Raw genomic sequence first — 20,723 nt, 5'->3', positions numbered from 1 at the left:
TATATATATATATATATATATATATTCTTTTTTATAATCATTTTACATTATTATAATGTAGATCGACATAAGAAAAAATAACTGATAAATTTATTCCTTGATTCGTTAAGATTAAGCAGTAACTTTGAAGACTATTGTGGTAATCTTGGCAGTTTTACTAACGATTCTTTCGAGAACATCTTGGTGGTTGATACGGAAGCAGAGACGTAGGGGAGTAATAGGAGAATTCTCGAACGAGCGTTACTCTGCTGACGATGCGAGCGGGGGTTGGGCGGTGGTTTCGGTGTTAGTCGTAGAGAAAGAGAGAGAGAGAGAGAGAGAGAGAGAGGAGTGAGCATGCTTAGATACCCTACCACCCCTTTCTGTATGTGCTTCTCTTTTGGTAAATGAGCATATACGTGTACTTTCAGATTCCCTCTCTTTCTCTCTCTCTCTCTCTCTCTCTCTCTCTCTCTCTATCTATCTCTCTATCTCTCTATCTCTCTCTTTCTGCCACTCCTTTCGTATACCTACTTCCATCGATGTGCACGTTCACGCGCACACACATACGCACGCATACGTATACGCATATAGTAGAGTGGGTGGAGGAAGGCGAGAGCGAGAGAGTCTAAGGTAGATTATATTATTTCTCCGCCCCTGCCGGGGGCTCACCCGCCATTTTGTGAATGTTAAATCATTTATTGATCCAAGAAGGTGGCACCCACCCTCCTCCGTGTGGCCGACCTAGCCACCCTCTTTCCTCTTCTCGTCTCTTCGTTCTCTACCATCTCTTTCTCTCCCTCCCTCTCTCTCTCTCTCTCTCTCTCTCTCTCTCTCTTTCTCATTCTCTCTCTCTCACTTACTCTCTCATTCTCTCTCTTTCTCTCTTTCTCATTCTACACGCTAGTACTCAGCCTAGAACAGGCGAACCACCCGACGTCTGGAAAGGGGCCGATCCTTATTCCGCGAGTCGAATTTATATGCCCATCCTTGTACGTACGTGTGTACGTAATCTACTCGCGTTCCTTCCTCTGTATCGGGCACGTGGGAGGAGAGAAAGAGAAAGAGAGAGAAAGAGAGAGAGAGAGAGTGAATTTCGGTTCGAGGGGCGAATTTATGGCCTCACGGGGATCCCAGTCGAGTCCTCCGTTTGTCTCTTTCTTCTTCGTCCTCTCTTATTCCTTTCGAATTCCTCCCTTTCTACTTCGAGTTTATATCTTTCCTTCAGAATTCAACCCTTACCGTTTGTCTAATCGAAGCAGAATGAGATAAACGATGAAGGTACTCGCAGCTATGTTTATTATTAGAATACCTTTAGAATATCCCATTTTTGTTCTGTAAAGTTTATTCCCAAGAGAATTCGAATCGTTCAATTATACAGATTTATTAGAAATTCTTCGTTTCATTACTTTCGCGATCAAATATCGAGAGTTGTAAACATGAGATCTTAGTTATATATGAAATTCCAATAATCGAACGTATCTAACAGTGTTAGAAAAGAAATTTTCCCAATCCTTTGAATTACAATGTTTCATAAATATAATGCGATTTTGTTCCTTCTTTGTTTTACTTTTTCTTTTATCTTTTTATTTTTTGTCTTTTTTTTTATATTATTTTTGAAACGGGATAGAAACCAGACGAATACATGAATATTGTATCTGTACTCTCTCTCTCTCTCTCTCTCTCTATCTCTCTTTCTCTCTCTCTATCTTTCTGTATAAACGAACAAGATGTTTAAGAAAGAAAGAACGTGAGAAAGAAAGTTATATAGAAAAATAATTGGAGGGAAAAGGATGTAGCTAGAGGGACGCGCAGTCTCACAAGAGGGTTAACCGGAAAAAGGTGATTTTTCCACGCGCAGAATCGTAAAAATCCCGCGACGCGGGTTGTGAAGAGTAAAGGGATAGGAAGAAAGAGGGACAAAGAGAATGACGAGGGAGAAAAGGAGATAGAGGAAGAAAGAGAACGAGGAAGGGGCGGTCGATGAGGAGAGAGCGGTAGGAAGCAAGGAACGAACAGGGCCGAAAAATAAGGGCGAGGTCAGTTCGACGCGAGCCGCGGAAAAATTCGCGTAAAATTTTTACTGTTGTCTCTTCCTGTTGATTTCTCTTATTTCTTTTTCCTTTTTATTTTCTCTCTCTCTTTCTCTCTCTCTCTCTCTCTCTCTCTCTCTCTCTCTCTCTCTCTCTCTCTCTCTCTCTCTCTCTCTCTCTCTCTATCTATCTATCTCTCTGTCTCTCTCTCTGTCTCTATTTCTCTCTGTTCCTACCTAATATATTCAAGATCATTTATCTAATCGCTAGACGTACGCATGCTTAATCGAACGAGCACGTTGACACGCTTTGGATATATTTAAACACATATATATATGTGGGATTGATACAAATACGGAATGGCTACATGCCTAACTCGTAAGGTATATTGAACCTATCTGAAGAAACTAAGGAATATCAGGTACTTTTTATTGATGTTACTTATTTTATTAGTCTTTTATTATTTTCTTAACTTGGAAGTTTGATAGGAAAAAATCTTGAGTATTGTATATTTATCAAGGAAACAAAGGTAAAAAAGATAACGTTTGTGTGCATGTCTATGTGCGATATATATATATATATATATATGTGTGTGTGTATGTACTTATATATAAAATATAAATAATGCATTGATAAATAAGTTTTATATATTTTTTTCAATTTAATAATGTAACAATTGCATTATCATCGAACATAAAAAAGAAGTTATCGTTTCATAATCATCTTCGATTCTTTTTATTAATAATAATTTTTGATTCTATTTCGACCTTTTTTCTTCTTCGATTAAAAAAAAAATATATATATAAAATACCTATATACAATTATCAAGTATCAAATTCCACATACAAGGAAGGATTAACAGTAATCAAATAATATAGATATATCGTTTACGAGTTTAGATAGTAATAACATATTTGCAAATCAGACGCATTCCCACGCAATATTACTTCAGGAATAAGTTAAATAAATACATTTTGAAACAGACGTGGTCGTAGGAAATACATATATCATTCGTAATTATTCCGACGAAAGAGAAAATCGGTTTTGGTTTTGCATTTCCTATTTGTAGCAGAGAAACGCGTAAGTATGTACATATGTATTATACATAAGTACTGCATACGTTTGGTGGTCGATAGAATTCGATTCGTCGGAGACGCGGCCGCGGAAGGTGTCGCGGAGAAAAAACGAAAGATTGTGAACGTTTGAAAAGTTTGGCATTTGCCACAAGTGCCCTAACTATCTCGTTCGTGGAATTCGGAGAACGGTGATTATATGGACAGGACGCGAAATCTCGGCGGTCGTCGAAATTTGCGGAACGGACGCGACACTCCCTCGATGTCCAAATTCGCATTCCGACACAACCAACACCTACCTCTGACTACCCCTCCCTAATCCTCCTCCTCCTCCTCCTCCTCCTCCTCCTCCTTCTCTTACACTACTGTTCCTCTCTTATAACCCCGCTTCACTGGTCTTTCTATCCAAACCGATTCAACACTATTCCTCCTCCTCCTCCTCCTGCAGCTTCCTCACTCCTCATCCTACTGCCATCACCCTTCCCCTCTTTCACGCTGCAATCACCTCATGCACTTCTCTACATTTTGTCGAACACCCGAAGGCGACTCTTCACTGAAAGTATTTGCTTCTGGTCTCGCTATAAACGTCCGACTTCGAACACAATCGGAAATCTCGAACGAGTTAGTTCAATCGTTATTAATTTGTTATTACATTCTGTTTTTTTTTTTTTTTTAACTTTCTTTCCTTTTTTTTTCTTTCTTTCTTTTTGATGATGTTAGGATGTCATCGATAAATAAAAAAGCTTGTGATTTTTTTGTATTAGTTCCATGCATTTATTTGCGCCTGTTTATGTATCGATTGTATTCACTGTCGAATGATGCTCTCTTTTTTTCTTCTTCTTTTGTTTCTTTTCTTGTTAATCCCTTTAGCATGCTTGGTATAATGAATGATCTTTATTATTAATAGTAAAATTATAATCATGAAAGTTTCCTTTGATAGCTTGAACTTACTTTGCTTTCACGAATATATTTTTATTATTCACTTGAATGAGTTTAAAAGATCACATGTAATCAGGAACGATTTCTATCTATAAATAACATTATTGTTAAGGCACGAATTTATAAATGCATGAAATCGACATAGTGTAAATCATTGAAATGTCTACGAATTAATTATCATTAGGAATAAATAAGTATTATTATTAGAGAAGAAAAATTTCATTATATCAGTCGTTTCTTTCTTTAAGAAAAAAAAAAGAAAAAAAGAGAAAAAAGAGAAAAAAAAAACAGAAAAAGAAAGAAACAAATAATACTATTAACATTTTTCTTCGATAGATTTCTTATTTTACAATATATTCTAATATTGTAAAATTTGATAAGAAGGAAACGTTGAAACTATGCATAACGGAGAGAGACAAAGAAACAGAGAGAAAGAGAGAGAGAGAGAGAGAGAGAGAGAGAAAGAGAGAGAAAGAGAGAAAACGCTTCCAGGCTTAGGCCTGTGGAAAATGCGGGATTTCAATTTGTTGGAAGTTCCTCGACGTAGCGAAGGGTGTAAGGGGCGCCATAGTTCGGTGGCCCCACCCCTAACGCGCCGCTTCGCCGAGGGGTTCTCCTAGAATAGGGGAGGTTTGCGAATGATATAGGGGTGGCGACGCCATTTTGAATTAGCCGTGCTTAGAGAACGACCAAGAGAAAGCGAGAGAAAGCATGAGAGGGGGTGTAAGAGCAATGGAGACGCATGGTTTAAAGGGATATGGGGAGAGGGTAAAATTTTTATGAGAACCTTAGCAATGGTTGCCGGGTCGTCGAGTTTCTCGTCTCTCGAACTAAACTCTCTAAACGTGCTTTTACTGCCTAAACCCATGCACCTACTCTTTCTCAAGACGAAAATCGATTATGTCTCTCTCTCTCTCTCTCTCTCTCTCTCTCTCTCACTCTTTCTCTTTTTTCTCTCTCTATTTTTCTTTATTTTTCACAGGTCCCTTCGATCGTTGTCTTTATCAAAATAAAATTATCTCGTTTCTTCGAATTATTTATTACCAAAATTCAATCATAATTCGGATATAAATGTATTTTCAGACATTTCGACGATTCGAAAATTATTTCAAAATTTCATTTATCCATGGAATAATGTTCGGCTCGATATATTTCTTTCTTGTTCCTCTTAATCATTGTAATATTATTTATTAATATTTTTTATCTCGAATAATGCGACTCGCGAATAATATTTATTGAATTCTCTCTCTCTCTCTCTCTCTCTCTTTTTCTATGTATATATATATTCTCTAAATAATATCTATTGTTATAATAAATTTATTATTATTAGTAAAATGTTTAATGTAACGTCTATCATTCATGTGGAAGGAAATACTAAAAATAGTTTTACACGAATTCATAAACGCACGAAATAATTCGCGTTCTCTACGTCTGGAAGTTATTACACGGGCTTATATCGAACGAAATCGATCCATATGAATGCATATGTATTCTTCGTATTTATTTCATTTGCAATCGTACGAAATCGATCCATATGAATGCATACATATTCTTCGTATTTATTTCATTTGCAATCGTACGGTCAAATAAAATGATATTTACGTTCTAATTGATCATATACCTAGAATTTATTACTCATCCTAAAAGGATTTCGTTATAAATATTTTTTTTCCAATAAGTAATGACATTGTTGATTAACTATCAAAGTAGTAAAATTTATCCAATAATTTTAACGACAATGACGTATATTACGTCTCTAAATCGCGAATTGAAACTCGATGATCGTTTCGTGCGTCACGACTCATTTGATCCGCTGCAATTCTCGTGACAGAGTATCGTCTGTCGCGTTAATTTTAAACTTTATTAGCGTAGCGGGTCCGTCACATTCAGTCGAAATTAGTGGCTATTATTTTTGTTGGCTAACAATAAGCGCTAATGGGATTTAAGTTTGTAGATATTTATTCATATGGACATATTATGATCGCGACAATATTCCATAATAACATTCAGAATATGAATTAATTAAAACACCCTTTATTAATATTAATTTAAAAATTTTATCTCTCTTGCAATCGATTAAAATTTATGCGTTTTTATAAACAATTTTTATGCTTCTAGCGTCGCCGTTAATTTGATTTCACGTTAACTAAATATTTTTATTAATTATTGGCGATAAAAAGATAACAAAATATAATTATTAACATTTTTTTTCGTTAATTCAACGTAATTTTTAAATGCACAAGTGCTTCGTAAAACGTAGCAAACGTTTCTCAAATAATTCCAAAGTTTATTTACAATCTAATATAATAATAGGATTCGAAAAATTATTTTTTTATCGTCTTGACAAGATTTCGTACAGTTTCGTCGCCCTCTATATCATATATTATTACCGATAGTTAAAAAATAGTAAACTTCTTTATCGACCGAACGAAAAAATATTTGTAAGATCGCTTAAAAGCTATACGATACTGGCATAGATGTCACGCCACGCAATTTCTACGAAATGGATAAGGCAGGTCTCTTTTATATCGTGAAATAATTAATCCAATAATTTTTAAATGACGAATTTGCCTTGTTAGTTATTCAAAATTATCTCAAAATAATGTCGCATAATTTTTCGTATAAAAATTACACGTAGGTTTAAGTTTCAGACGACTTCCATTGGCAAAACAAATCGTAAGAATTAGTGAAATCTATATTAAAGAGAAGCAAACTAATGTATATAATGGGAAAAGAAAACGAGAATTAAATGCATCGCGAGTGCATAGATCAAGAGGCTTGTAAACTGCCCTTAAATTTTGCCCGCTTTAAGCAGGGTGGCTATGCGAAAAATCTATGACCCGGCTTAAAAGTGGCGTTTCTAATTGCACAACGTGCTCGCCGCTACACACCAACCAGGCCGTTAAAGTAAATCTCACTTGAAAACGTTCGTTAAATAGAAAAGTGAAAATAGAAGAAAAACAAAGACTATTCTCTCGATAAATACAACAAAATACGATCTAATCGACGTAACTGAAAAAAATAAAAAAGGAATCTTCTTGTTCTTCGTTTTTCTTTCGATGAAGACGATAATTAATAATATTAAAAAAAAAAAAAAGAAAAAGAAAAAGAGAGAAAGAAAGGAAACAAAGGCTTGAAAAAGGATAAAAAAGAAAAAGGAATATGCGCAATAAAAGAGATAGATTTTCCATGAAAATTTATTAATTTGCCGAAGTTCGTTGACGAGAGCGATAATGGGCCCCGAGTTGCTTTTGGCCTAACCTCGTTCCTTTTTAAGTTTTAAATAGTTTCACGCGAGTTTTAATTAGGAAATTCATCCCACCATTCGCCGTTCCCTCCAATCGTCTCTCTCTTTCTCTCTATTCCTCCCTCTCTCTATATATATATATATCTCCCTGTCTCTCTCTGTGTTACTTTCAACGAACGCTCACCCTCTAAAGGAGAGGACAAGAGCTGGAACTTGATGACGGATAGGGGTAGCAAAAAAGAAAAAAAGAAAAAGAAGGTATTTCCCTCGAAACTTACTAAAATCTCAGAAAATCATTACAATTTTTTTCTTTCCTTATTTGTTTTTTTTTTTCTTCTACTCCTATCGTTTTTCTATCCATGATAACAATCTCTATTATTAAAGCAAAATGACGTAATATATTTTATTATACTTTACTGCACGTTCTAATTAATAATTGTCCACATCCAGTATGTTTTACCATGACGTTACTTGACCTATAAAATACGCATTTGCATATAAAATAATATGAAAGTCTAGAGATAATAACAATAAAAAATTTCTTCAAAAAAAAGAATAAAAAGAGACCAAAAACATATAAGAAAAACATATACTAATACCATAATACGTGCGACGATACATCACTAAATTTGACCGAATCATTCGCGTGAGAAGAACTTGTATTCGGAAATCGTGAAATTTTGTTAATTTTATCTAAGAACTGATCGATTAAAATTCACCGATTGTTAAAACCCGATATTTTCGAATATAATAAATACGCTAAATTAGAAATACAATATTTAGTATATTTCATTAAAAAAATATAATGTTTAATAATTTGTTGTTTCAAGGAATACGATATCTCATATTCCCTCTTTATGAAATATAATATTTATTATTTTCTGTATACGAATTAAAATATTGAATAGATATCTTTTTCGTTTTGTTTAATGTTAATGTAACGAATAAAAATAAGTAAGTAAGTAAGTAAGTAAGTAAGTAAGTAAGTACATTACATCGGCTTAGAATAGAACGTCCATAGTAGATAGATCGTAAACATGGTCGAACGATTAAAGGAAGAACATACGACCGTAAAAAAATTTTAGCCGTTCGCGAAAAGTTACGTTCTAAGAAAACGGCATTAACGAGGTCCAAGTCGTCGTGAAATAAATACTCGAGAGAGAGGTCGCGTTCCTTATCGCGCGTTTCTTGCTAAAGCGAAGAAGGAGAAGAAGGGAAAAAGCGAAAAACTAGAGAAGAAGACTAAGAGAAGAAAGGAGAAAGAAAAAGAAAAAGGAAGAAAGAACAAGAAGATAAAGGAAGAGAAGAAGAAAAAGAAAAAGAAAAAAAGAAGAAAAAGAAGAAGAAGAGAGCGAAGCGAGCGTAGAAAAGTAAAGAGAGAAACGTAAGGGTTTCCTTGAGCCGAGGCGTCTTCATTGTATTCCGTGTGGCCGGTAGCATCGATCGTCGTACTTTTTGCTTTTCCCCCTTTTCGCTTTGATACGTCCCGGCCAAGAAAAGAGAAAGAGAAAGAAAAAGAGAAAGAGAAAGAGAAAGGAAGATAGGGAGAGAAAGAAAGAGAGAAAGAGACACACACAAAAAGAGAGAGAGAGAGAGAGAGATCTTCGCTTTCACCTCGCACGCTCCTCTAAAGCTTCGCTGCAACGAAGCAGCCACCCCTCCAGACGCAACCCCATTCGCCGTTTACTTTATTCTTATCTGAAATATAGCAAGAGTGTGAGAAGGAGAAAGAAAATGCGAGGGCGATCGAGCGAGAAGAAATAGAACTTCTATCCTCTTTCTTCTTCCTTTTAAACTACCCCTTTCTCTCTCTTTTTCCTTCTCCCTTTATCTCTATTCCATCTCTCCTACCCCCTCTTTTTCCCTCTTTTTCCCTTCCTCAAAAGGGTGGGTCACCATCGCCACCCACTTTTCTTACTCGACTTTTCTCCTGACTCGCGGACGTTAAAGGTGGTAGGGAAAGACGTTGTAGGGGAAAAAGTACGAAAAGAAGGGATGAAAAAGTGGGGAAGATGAGAGGGAGAGATTGAAAGGGTGGAAAGAGTCTGACGATTTTTAGGGGCTGTTTTACCTTCCTCTTTCTATCTCTATCTCTATCTCTTTCTCTCTCTTCGGGAAAAGAGGATATTTGTAAATGATAGACTAAGCTCATTGTTAACATATTGTTTAGAAGAACTTTCTATATTATGATCGTAGTTTACGATGGTGTTAACTTTTATTAATTTTCTTTTGACTGGCCGTTTCAATGAATTATTCAAATCGATCCCTAGGACTGTCATATCTTTCCGATACAAACAACTTCTTTGTTTAAACGAATTAAAAAAATTTGTCTACTGCGAATTTACAATATATTAATTATGATGTATAACACATTTTTTCGATCGATGTAAATTTTATATAATCGACAATAAATTCGACTAAATTCAGAAATGATATTAATTGAAAAAAAAAAAAAAAGACAAAAGAAAAAGAATTGATCGGCTCGACGAATCTACGTTTCTTAACGTTAAAATTTATTCGGTTTCAGTTTTTATAAAACATTCAAAATAAGATTGAAAGGAATTAGACGTATGGTATAAAAAAGGACTACAAAAAATGGACTGACTAAACACTGACTCAACCGTTTCAGGACGTATATACATTGATCGAAAAATTTTTTTATTATTCGTTCTTAACCAACCAAAACGATGCCTTCGCTTTTAAGAGCTAAATGTTACCTTCTCTTACTTTTCTTCGATACGAACTTCTGCGACTGGTTACGAAGGGTTCACCCTTCGGAGTTTACGACAGCATATTCCCGAGTTCATTCTTTATCGTCCTTCACTGGGCAGACGTTTTTAGAAGGACGTAAAAGAGCCAAACGACGGTTTAAAACCGCAGATCAGCGTAGGGACTACTTTTTACTACTATCACTTTTATCTTTCATCTTTATCCGCTTTTATCTACTTTTATCTCGAATTATAATGACGCATCTATGATCTCATTTTGCTTTAAGGAAAGATGAGTGAAAAAGAGAAAAAAAAAAGAAAAATAAAAAATAACTATATTACAAATATTTGAATTAAACTCGGCTCGCGTTCGAAACTCGTTTCTTTTTTTCTTTTCTTTTTTTTTTTTTCTTTTTCATTTCCGTTTGTTGGTTCTTTTAAAAAGAAATAAAATTCTTTTTGACTTTCGAAATAACTTACGTAACTCTTCGTCACTTATAGTCAAATTAATCTTTAAAAAATCTTTGAAAATATTTACGAAGAGAATGTTCATTTAAATGTTATCTCTATAATAGAATTTTTATTATTTTCATTACGAAATTTCCTCATTCGATTTGGTCGATGTAGATCAACGTTAATGCCACGTCAGCGAGATTATACGCATGAGAATTGATTGTAGGAAAAACCCTTCTAGAGTTTTGCGGAACCTTTTGAAAGATGGAGTCGATTAGAAATTCGAAAAGGAATATAAAAAGAAGAAAAAAGATACAAAGGAAAAGGTTTTCGGCTGTCCAAAATATATTTCGGTTTACAAACCTGTTTTACGATAGAAGACTTTTCGGTCCTTTCTTGTCCGACCTTTCTCCTTCTTTCTCTCTCTCTCCTCTTTCTCTTTCTCTCCCTCTCTCTCTCTCTCTTCCTCTTTTTCTCTTTCTCTCTCTTTCTATCAACCCTTCGTACTCTTGCCCCAGTAACCTTTCGGTAAGGTACTTATTCCTTACACAAAACGTTCCTTACCTTCTAACGTCGATGATAATTTATTCGAAATATTTCGAATAAGAAAAAGACTTGTAACTTGTCGGTTGAAAACGAATCGAAATTAACTAATCAAATAACATTTTTAAAAATTATTTAAAATCCTTATTAATATAATAAAAGTATTATTAATTTATTATTTGAAAAAAAGAAAGAGAAATTATTGGTTGCTTCGGATGAAAATAAAAAGAAAAAAGAAACAAACAAAAAGGAAAACGGAATAAAAAGACAAATTTTATCGAGGACGAAGCTCCAGTCGGGAATGAAAAAAAAATATATATATAAAAAATAAAAAGAGAGATCTAAAAAAAATTTTTAAAGCGATCTCTCAAGGTTTCGATCACGGATACTGATCACGTTTTTTAGGAAGTAAGAAAGAGACCGAACAGCTTTAAGTGACGTAAAAACAAAGCCACGAAAGATTTATGACACGATCAAAAAGCTTTTATTATTTTCTCTTGGCCGCCCCTGGCTACGTCGTCATCTTTTGTTTTTGCTTTCTGCGAGGTACCTTATGACGTCATAATTTATCCAGAAGACTATTGTCCCTTTTCAAGACATTATTTCACGGACACGAAACGTTCGAACGAATAATGCCTCTTAGATCTTATTTGTTTCGTTATTTCATATCATTATATATATAGTATAGAATATATATGTATGTATATATGTATGCATGTATGTATGTATGTATGTATGTATGTGTATTTTTTTTTCTATCAAATAATATAATGTACATTGATAATATAGTAAAGTACAACATATAATACGATGATTATCAAAATCCTTAAATAACCGGTGTTAACGGGATATCAAATGTTCTCATAAACTGTCATTAACTGTCGAATATTTTACGAATTCATCATTATGCAAGGACGTAAATAATAACAATAAAATTTATTATGCATTCGTAAAGCATGATGCAAATATTAATAACACGTACACATATTCAAATATCCATATATGTGTGTGGTTAATAATTATTATTAGAACGGCCGTAAAATAAAATTTGATAAGAACAGCCGTAAAATAAAATTTCATAAGAATTTCAATTGCGTTATTGGAATAGTTCGACGTTGTAAAAAAAAAAAAAAAAAAAAAAAAAGAAAAAATACGAGAAAAAAGAAAAAGAAAATACATACGATATCTCGAAACGAAAACTATAAGATTTAAGCTAATGATCGATAATGATCAATTCGTTTTAAGATATCCGAAAAATGATCATTTCTATTTCGTTTCTCGTATATACCAATGTACAAGTGAAACCTTAAAGCAACGTCGTCGACGACGGCGACGACGACGACGACAAGGACGACAGTGAAAGCGTTTGGTAGATAATTGAAAAGCTAAGCGACGGGAAAATTGCGATCGGAGGGCAACCAATCGTCCGTGAAAATTGAAAAACTATTTCGATCCGGCGCTACTCTCATTGGTTGGACTATCATCAAACTCGATCTCTCTTTCTCTCTCTCTCTCTCTCTCTCTCTCTCTCTCTCTCTCTCTCTCTCTCTCTCTCTGTCTCTGTCTTATAAAGTCCATATAAATGATAATTTGTCATGAAACGAACGATAATACGAAATACGAAAGGATTAATGAGAGATGACAATTATCTTATTAGAGATATCCTTGAAAATTATCACTTGAATTTTTATTAAAGATATAAGTTAAAAACGTTCCTATGTATCGATCGTCAAAACAAAAAAAAAAAGAGAATAAAGAAAAGAAGGTATTGTCGTTAATCTCGGACAAAGGATCGTTAGGGGCAGCTGCTCTTAAAATTCTACCCTCGGCGAGTAAGAATTTTTCAAAGTGTCCCCTTCCTCTTATTTTCAATTTTTTTTTCTTTTTTTCTCAAACTCGGTCAGACGAATTAACATACTGGTCAAACGTGTGCCGGTCCACGTGGTCACGTTATCCCTAAGCGTAATACATCTACATACCTACCTACCTACCTACCTACCTACCTACCTACATATCTACCTACCTATCGACCTATCCCATAAGCTATCTCACTTGCAGTTTGCATTACTTAGTTTTACCGGGAACGAGTAGTTGGTAGAAGCTCGTAGCTTCATTCATAAAGGAGTCGTTTACGTGATCTCCACGTTTGTATTCATTAAATATAATCGAGTGAAACTAAAAGAGTTAAGTGTAAATAAGGAACAAAAAAAAATGTCACAATTATTAACATAATTCTGTTGCATCAGTTTCTTTTTGATTACAATGCAAATCAATTAATCCATAAATAATAAACTATCTTATTGTTTCTCTTCTAAGAGCTACAATTTTGTGTTGTTTACGACGAAGTTGTAATTTAACATCGTGATGGTTTTTTCATGTCACGTCTCGTTGTTATTGTTGTTTTTTTTTCCTTCTTTTTCTTTTACCTTCTATTTTTTTGTTGTCTCTTTTATATAATATAACATCGACCTTAAAAACGTTAGTAAGAGCTCATTGGATGCATTCATTAGAACTGATAATTGATCTAATAATCGAGGTAAGGAATAATATAATAAAATAAATATATTGAGTTGATAAATATATATGAATAAAATATATGAGAATTGAGGAGATAAAATTTGAAATACAAATTAAGCGTGTATACAGATACGTGCATTTGTGGTAAGGTCGACGTGTGTTCCCAACCGAGTACAAAATCACATACGCCAGTTGAGCAGTCGTGGAACGGATAATATTGTATTTGCATAGAGGCTAACGTAGAGCATCGTGGTACACGCACATCCACGACGTAATTTAATATCCTCTCGATCGTGATCGTACGATCAGGCGACTCGATGTGAATTAATTAAATTCCATCCTGGATGGAAAGCCTTCGGCTCACTCGTGTAATTACGCGTTTCGTCTCATTTGCGGGATCATTAAATTATCTAAATTCGAGAGAACTCGTCGTACTTCTCTCGAATGCATATATTCTACCTCCCAGCCACGAATCGAATTTATAGAACAAGTCGCGACTCTGTCCTTTTGTTTGTTTCCTATTCCAATGAAACACGATCCTATAAAATTTTTTTCTTTCTCTCTCTCTCTTTCTCACACACACACACACACACACACACACTTTTTCTCTCTTTTCTCATCTTTCTATCAAGTTCTTTCTACTTTAAGATGATTTAAAACTCCACAGAAGAGAACGGATATATATATCTTTTCGAATGAGTTGTTGCAACGATAATAACAAAAAAAGTAAGAACATTTGAGCTCGTCTTCCTTAACAATACTAATCTCTCTAAAGAAACTTTAAAAATACAAAAGAAGAAATGTCAAATGATAATGAGTATGCATAATCTCAATTGATCAACACTTTGATGACGTTATATCGTTATCTTTTTTTCTTCTGGATACATACTTAGATACGCATAAATTAAAAAAAGAAGATCTTGTAGTAGTAATAGCTCAAAGGACATTCTATTCAAATTACCGATTAAATATCAGTAGTTATGTTAATGTTTTGAACTCTGTACTAAGCCTATCGGCAAACAAACCGCTTATTTGTTCATATGCAACTTTCTTTGATCCATTATGATAATAATATAACTGGTGTTCGAAATAAAACGCGACATAATTTTTATTTTGTTATCGTAGTAACGTTTCGTAATATGAAAAATTGTTCGGACTAATTTTATATGATTTCAAGGGGATATTATTGTGTCATTCATTGTTTTTTATTTGGTTCAAGGTTTTAAGATCAATTTCGTTTTTGTAAACAATAACCTACGCCATTTATAATGATGCGATTGCACGTATTATTCGTAAAAAAAGACAAAGACGTCATTTTTTGTTAATAGATTTGTTTATTCATCGCACAATTTTTCGAAATATTTAACGTAATGTCTCAACAATTTTTAAGGAAAATTACGAGAGATGCAATATGTTTATGTTTCTCGAGAAATATATCATCTATCGTTCGCGAATTTCTTAGATTTGTTTATTTATACGCTTTGACATTTACGATCACACTAACATGCACATACATAGATTGGTATGAAAAGAAATAATGAGAAGAGATAATGAATATGCTGATTAAACATATCGTGTTTCACACACAGATAATAATAAAAATGATACTTACTTGATTAAAATAAATTATTTTTATCTCTTATATCTTTCCTCGAAAGCTACTGGTTATTGACGTTTTTAACTTGCAAAAGTATAAAGATATTTTTGTTAAATATTTGAAAAAATTGAAGATGGATCGAAAAATATTTCAAATAAAAATTATTCATTTTTACGAAGATTATTTGTTTTATCGTCATTATAGATAATATAGGTTACTATTTAAAAAACCAAGTGGATTTTAAAATAACCTTGAAACTTTCTATCAGATAAAAAACAATAAATGGCATGATAAAAAAACAATATGTCCTTGAAATCGAATAATTTATTTCAACAATTTATCTCAAAATCTTTCCGAGGTCAAAATTTGTAACGCTGTTTTTTGAATATTCGGTAATCTATACAAATTAAACCAAAATTTTAAATCGATTTGGGTTAAATTTTTTTTTTCTTATACAGAATAAAACAAAAATTTCTAAGTGATTTTAAAAATCGATTACTCTTCTTCGTAACACTTTCGACTTATTTTTTTTCAAATTGTAAAGAAGTTCCTAGACTTGTAGTCTTCTACAGTCTAAAAAAATAAAATATTTAACTTAAAAAGTCTCGAAAAGGAGTCGTAATCGATTTTTAAAATAACTAAAGAAACTTTTGTCTCGTCCTATAATATTAATGAACTACTACGAGGAAATACGGGTCAAGTAATACCGGTATATTTATAGCATCATTATATATATATATATATATATATATATATATATATATAATATATTTAAATGAACTCAATTTTTTTAGTTATAATAAATGATTCTGTAATTACAATGGTGCTATATATATATATACACACACACATATATATATATAAATTAATATAATAAATTAAAGAAAAAATATATATATGTATACAATATTTCATATATGAAAGAACACTTAAAAAAAGTATTTAATATAAAACTCAATATAATTTTATTCACTATATAATTTTGATTCTCCTACACGATAAAGTCTCGTACAAAAGCTCTATACCAAAAAGAGATGAGATCTTTACCATTAACGAATAATTCTGACGGAACTTCGTAAATTTGCGCGTTTCGTTAACGCGAAACGGCACCTATACTTTTCCGTGAACGCATCCCAGACTCGGTCGTTCCGGTAAAGGCAGTAGAAAGATAGGTAAGTAGTAGGTAGTATCTCAATTATCTTGATTAGGCAGAAACTCGTTAAAACGAGGATTGAGCGCATTCATCGAACGAATTGAAAGCGCGCATTTAAACAGAATGCGAACGTGTTCGATTCTGACGTGAGAGAGAAACAGTTTCTTTTTCCTTTCTCCTCTCTCTCTCTCTCTCTCTCTCTCTCTCTCTCTCTCTCTCTGCTTCTTTCTCTCCCTCGCTCTCTCTTTCTTTTTCTCTCTCTGTTTCTCTCGCGAGTCCGCGCGCGCGTCTTCTTCATCGCTCTTTTATTTTCTTCCTTTTTAAGCGTCATTTTCTTTTACGGTCAGAAGGATTCGCTTGAAGTTTTTGCTTCGACGCTGCTCAGAAAAGTCTGCGGAAATGGAAAAGGTGGAAAGGAGTTGGATGTGGGGAGTGGGTAGGGAGAAGTAGAAGGTGGGTAGGGGGTGGTGTTGCTGGTGGTGGTGGAGATGGTGGAGGGTGATAGGCAGGGAGAGGTGAAGAGTGGAAGCGGACTCGCGATTTCTTGCATACCTTTCGCATTACTAGCCCCATCCTTCTGAAAAGAGAAAGAGAGAAAAAGAGTAAACGAGAGAGAGAACACAAGCTCTCATTTGCTTTTCCTTTCCTCCTTTTCCTCCTTCTGTTCTTATACCCCGGCTCGTTTCTCCGCTCTCTTGTCTCTTTTTCCTTCCAACCCCTTGTAGCCTCCTTTCAACCCACCTCCCAACCTCCTCCTCCTCCTCCTCCTCCTCCTCCTCTTCCTCCTCCTTCTCCTTCTTCTTCTCCTTCTCCCTTCTTTCTATCCTTTCGACTCACTGCCTCTACCTCCTTCTCCTTCACCGTTCGAGCAATAAAAACAAAGACGAGCATTTTCTCCGACTCGAAGAAACTCGAGTTGGAGGCACAGCGTAAATACTGCGATGTTAGTCGGTCAATACCTAGTGAGGCATTAAGAGGGAAAAATAATACCTCTTTTCCGACATCGAATAACTTCGTACCAGAGAATTTTCTGAGAAATTAGAAAGAGACAGAGAGAAACAGAGAGAGAGAGAGAGAGAGAGAGAGAAATAGAAAGAGACAAAGAGAGAAGGAGAGAAAGATAGACAGAGACAGAGTAGAAAATAATCCTCCGGTTATTTTAACCGCGACTTAGTCTAAACTTACTTGTTTACATTTTAACCAAAAATTATCACAGTTTCCCAAGAAGGAGGAAAAAGAAATATTCTCTTTCTTTTTCTTTTTTTTTTTGCTTTTCATTTCTTTCATTTTTACAGTATCCATCCGTTCATAGAGAGATATACCGACATTTTGAAGAAATCGAGAGCCATCCTGTCGATGGCATTGAATAGCCCAACCCATTTTTCTACTACGTCGCCGGCAACCTCGATAAGAAGGTAGACGACGGAAGAGCAAAGGGGATAAAGAGGGGTAGAGGAGTGGTAGAGCAAAAGAGAAAGAATTCGCTGGGGGTGAGACAATGGAAAAAGTACCGCCATCTTTAATTCCGTACCCAACCGTCGCTCGAGCGATACCCCTCGTCCACCCCCTTAGTCCACTACCACGACTAACCCCTCTCTCACTCTTGACACCATCTCCCCTCCTCCTACGACTGAATGAACGAGCTTGGCCCTCGGAGCAAGAAGAAAGAAAAAGGTAGGATCGATAATCTCTTCGGTACACGGGGGAAGACGTTACACTTCTTTCAGAAGATTCATTTACGAATGAAAGAGTTTAAAGTCTGCTTTTTAATTGATTTCTCTGCATCTTTTTTTTTTTTTTTCTTTTGCATTTTTATAAATTACAAAACGTTTCTTTCTTTCTTTCTTTTTTTCTTCTTCTTTCTTTTTTGTTCCTCTTTCTCTATTTCTCGTTTATTTTTTCGTATCGCGCATCATTTTGCTCCGGATTTAATTAACTGTATAATTTGTAGAATTAATGAAGCTAATTATATCTCCCATTTATTCTTTGTAATTACACGTGTTCTCCGATTTGCAATGACTTCGATTTTATCATTGGATGCATATACGGTAATATATAAAATAAATATTAAATATAGAACGGCGATAAAAGTGATTAAAGTATATTTCAGTTAAATTTTCAAATTTATTCGTTTAACGTTGTATTATTAACGAATAAAATAGGATAAATATTTGGGATGTTTGATCTGAAATTGTAATGAATGTTAATTAGTTATATTTCGACGTTTGGAATTTTCAAGAACGTTACCTCTTTTAAAGGTATACGAGAACCATCTACTGGTATGTCCAAGGATTACAACGAATTTCGAGTTTGAAATAAGTTTTTATCATTATTTATCGTTCAATCATAAGTATAATAAAATTTAATGGAGAAGAACTATATTCTATTTTGATCATATGAATTTTTAACGATATAAATTAACTTATTTCAATTGAATTTTATCCTATCAATATAATACTAATTTATTAAATAAAACAAATATATTTTAATCGATTCAATAGAATCAAATAAAACACTGTGTTATTATTGTTAACAATTTCGCAAATATTCTATTCTTTTTTCTTTTAATTTTAACATTTAAATATTCCAGCAAACTGTGTCGATACAAACGATATACTACTTTACCGAAGCACCATTATTCCACGAAGGTACAAGGTCCTATCAGCGAAGGTTTAAGAGACTACATTTTTTTCAACTCTGTTTTTAATAAAATAATATAATATTATATTAAATAACTATCCATCTTTTTTCTATTATGAATTAAATAGTTACGCATCACCAATCTATATAAAATATGTAATAATAAAAAATCTATATGTTCGTCAATGTCATTTTATTTATCTTATAATTTCCTCAAATTGAATATTTTTATAAATATTTCAAATGTAAAGAAAAAGTCTTGTCATTGAATCAACGAACGAAGAAAAGAAAACAAACAATGGGAACATAGGTACATATCTACGTTTCTTTATTATTTTCAGTTATAAGACGATGGCAATTGCATAGGTTTATTTGCGTAACGACCAAGAATAAAAGATTTCTGAATTACGTAAAAATCATGTCGTATAATGAGAACCTTTCATATAGCACAGATTGCATAAGAGGTAACTTGATCAATCCTATAAATGCATACGTTATATCTACTTCCGTGAATAGATAATAATGGACATTCGCCGAGCAAGGAAACGATCAGACATTGATCGATGGCAATTAATATAAAAGATTTGTTGTAAATTAATACAAGTAAAAAGAATAAATTTCTCTCTCTCTCTCTCTCTCTCTCTTTCCCTCTCTCTTTCCCTCTCTCTTTTTCCTCTTCCTCTCTCTATATTTTTTTTTGTAAAAATCAAAAGAAAATATATATAAACTTTTTTTATTTATTATAAAAATAGTAAATGAAAAAAAAAATCAAGATCAGTAAGGAGATGGGAACAGTTTATTTTCCGATATGAAAAAATACTAAATAATGATCTATTAACGCTATAAAAATTCTGTTAAACGTAATAAAAATAAACGTAAGCGTCGACCAATATCACATTTTCATATTCTAATTCTTTGAAGGAAACATACTGTATCATATATGAAAAACTTATAATTATAACAAACATAAATGATTTGACTAATAAATGGAGACTCGTTCGTCTAGACTTCATAATTAATAATTTGTATTTATCAATTTCTCCGTGTTCCGATAGAAGATGAATTACTATGTACACTTTTATTACTATCTGCTATATTATAACAACGAGAAAAAAAATCTACAGTATCAACAAATAAGTCTTGTTGTAATATCTGAGAAATACGAACGATCTTTCTGAAATATTTCTTTTTGTATTGTTATGTTATGCAATAAGAAAGAAAAGAAATAAAGAAAAACAAGAAAAATCAATATCTTATATACGTTTTATATCGATTATTTATAATACGTAGAAAACTATGATAATTAGTTCCATTATCTTTATATTAAATTTTACTTTTAATATGTATATATATTTTTTAGTAACATTAAAACTATCGAATAAATAGAAAATAATATATATATATATGAGGAACGAGTCATTTAAAACTAATAGCGTAAGTATTTTAAATAATTTTGATGATAAAAAAATAAAATTAAAAATTAAAGGACGAATATATTCAATTAGCATGATTCGAATGAATATAACCAAGGATGAAAATTTTAATCCGTTTTTGGAAATTAACATTGACATTTATCTAAGAATGTTATTTTTATTTTCCTTTTACAAATGTTGTAAATCAAATTAAAGCCAAATTAAAAATATAAATTAAATTTCTCTTATTACAATCATTGCAAATGAAAGTAATTACGTACGTATATCTATTTAATGTCATATGTTCTTTCAAATTTTATCTATAAAACAGATGTTTTTACTGATTAACTGCAAAAATAATGAATAATTAATTGTTCTTGACTTTTTATTTCGCATTTAAAAATGATAAATGTAATTTATATGAATCAA

Source organism: Vespula pensylvanica, chromosome 10 (assembly GCF_014466175.1).
Source record: "Vespula pensylvanica isolate Volc-1 chromosome 10, ASM1446617v1, whole genome shotgun sequence".
Classification (NCBI taxonomy): Eukaryota; Metazoa; Arthropoda; class Insecta; order Hymenoptera; family Vespidae; genus Vespula; species Vespula pensylvanica.
Note: the sequence above shows the minus strand (reverse complement) of the source record.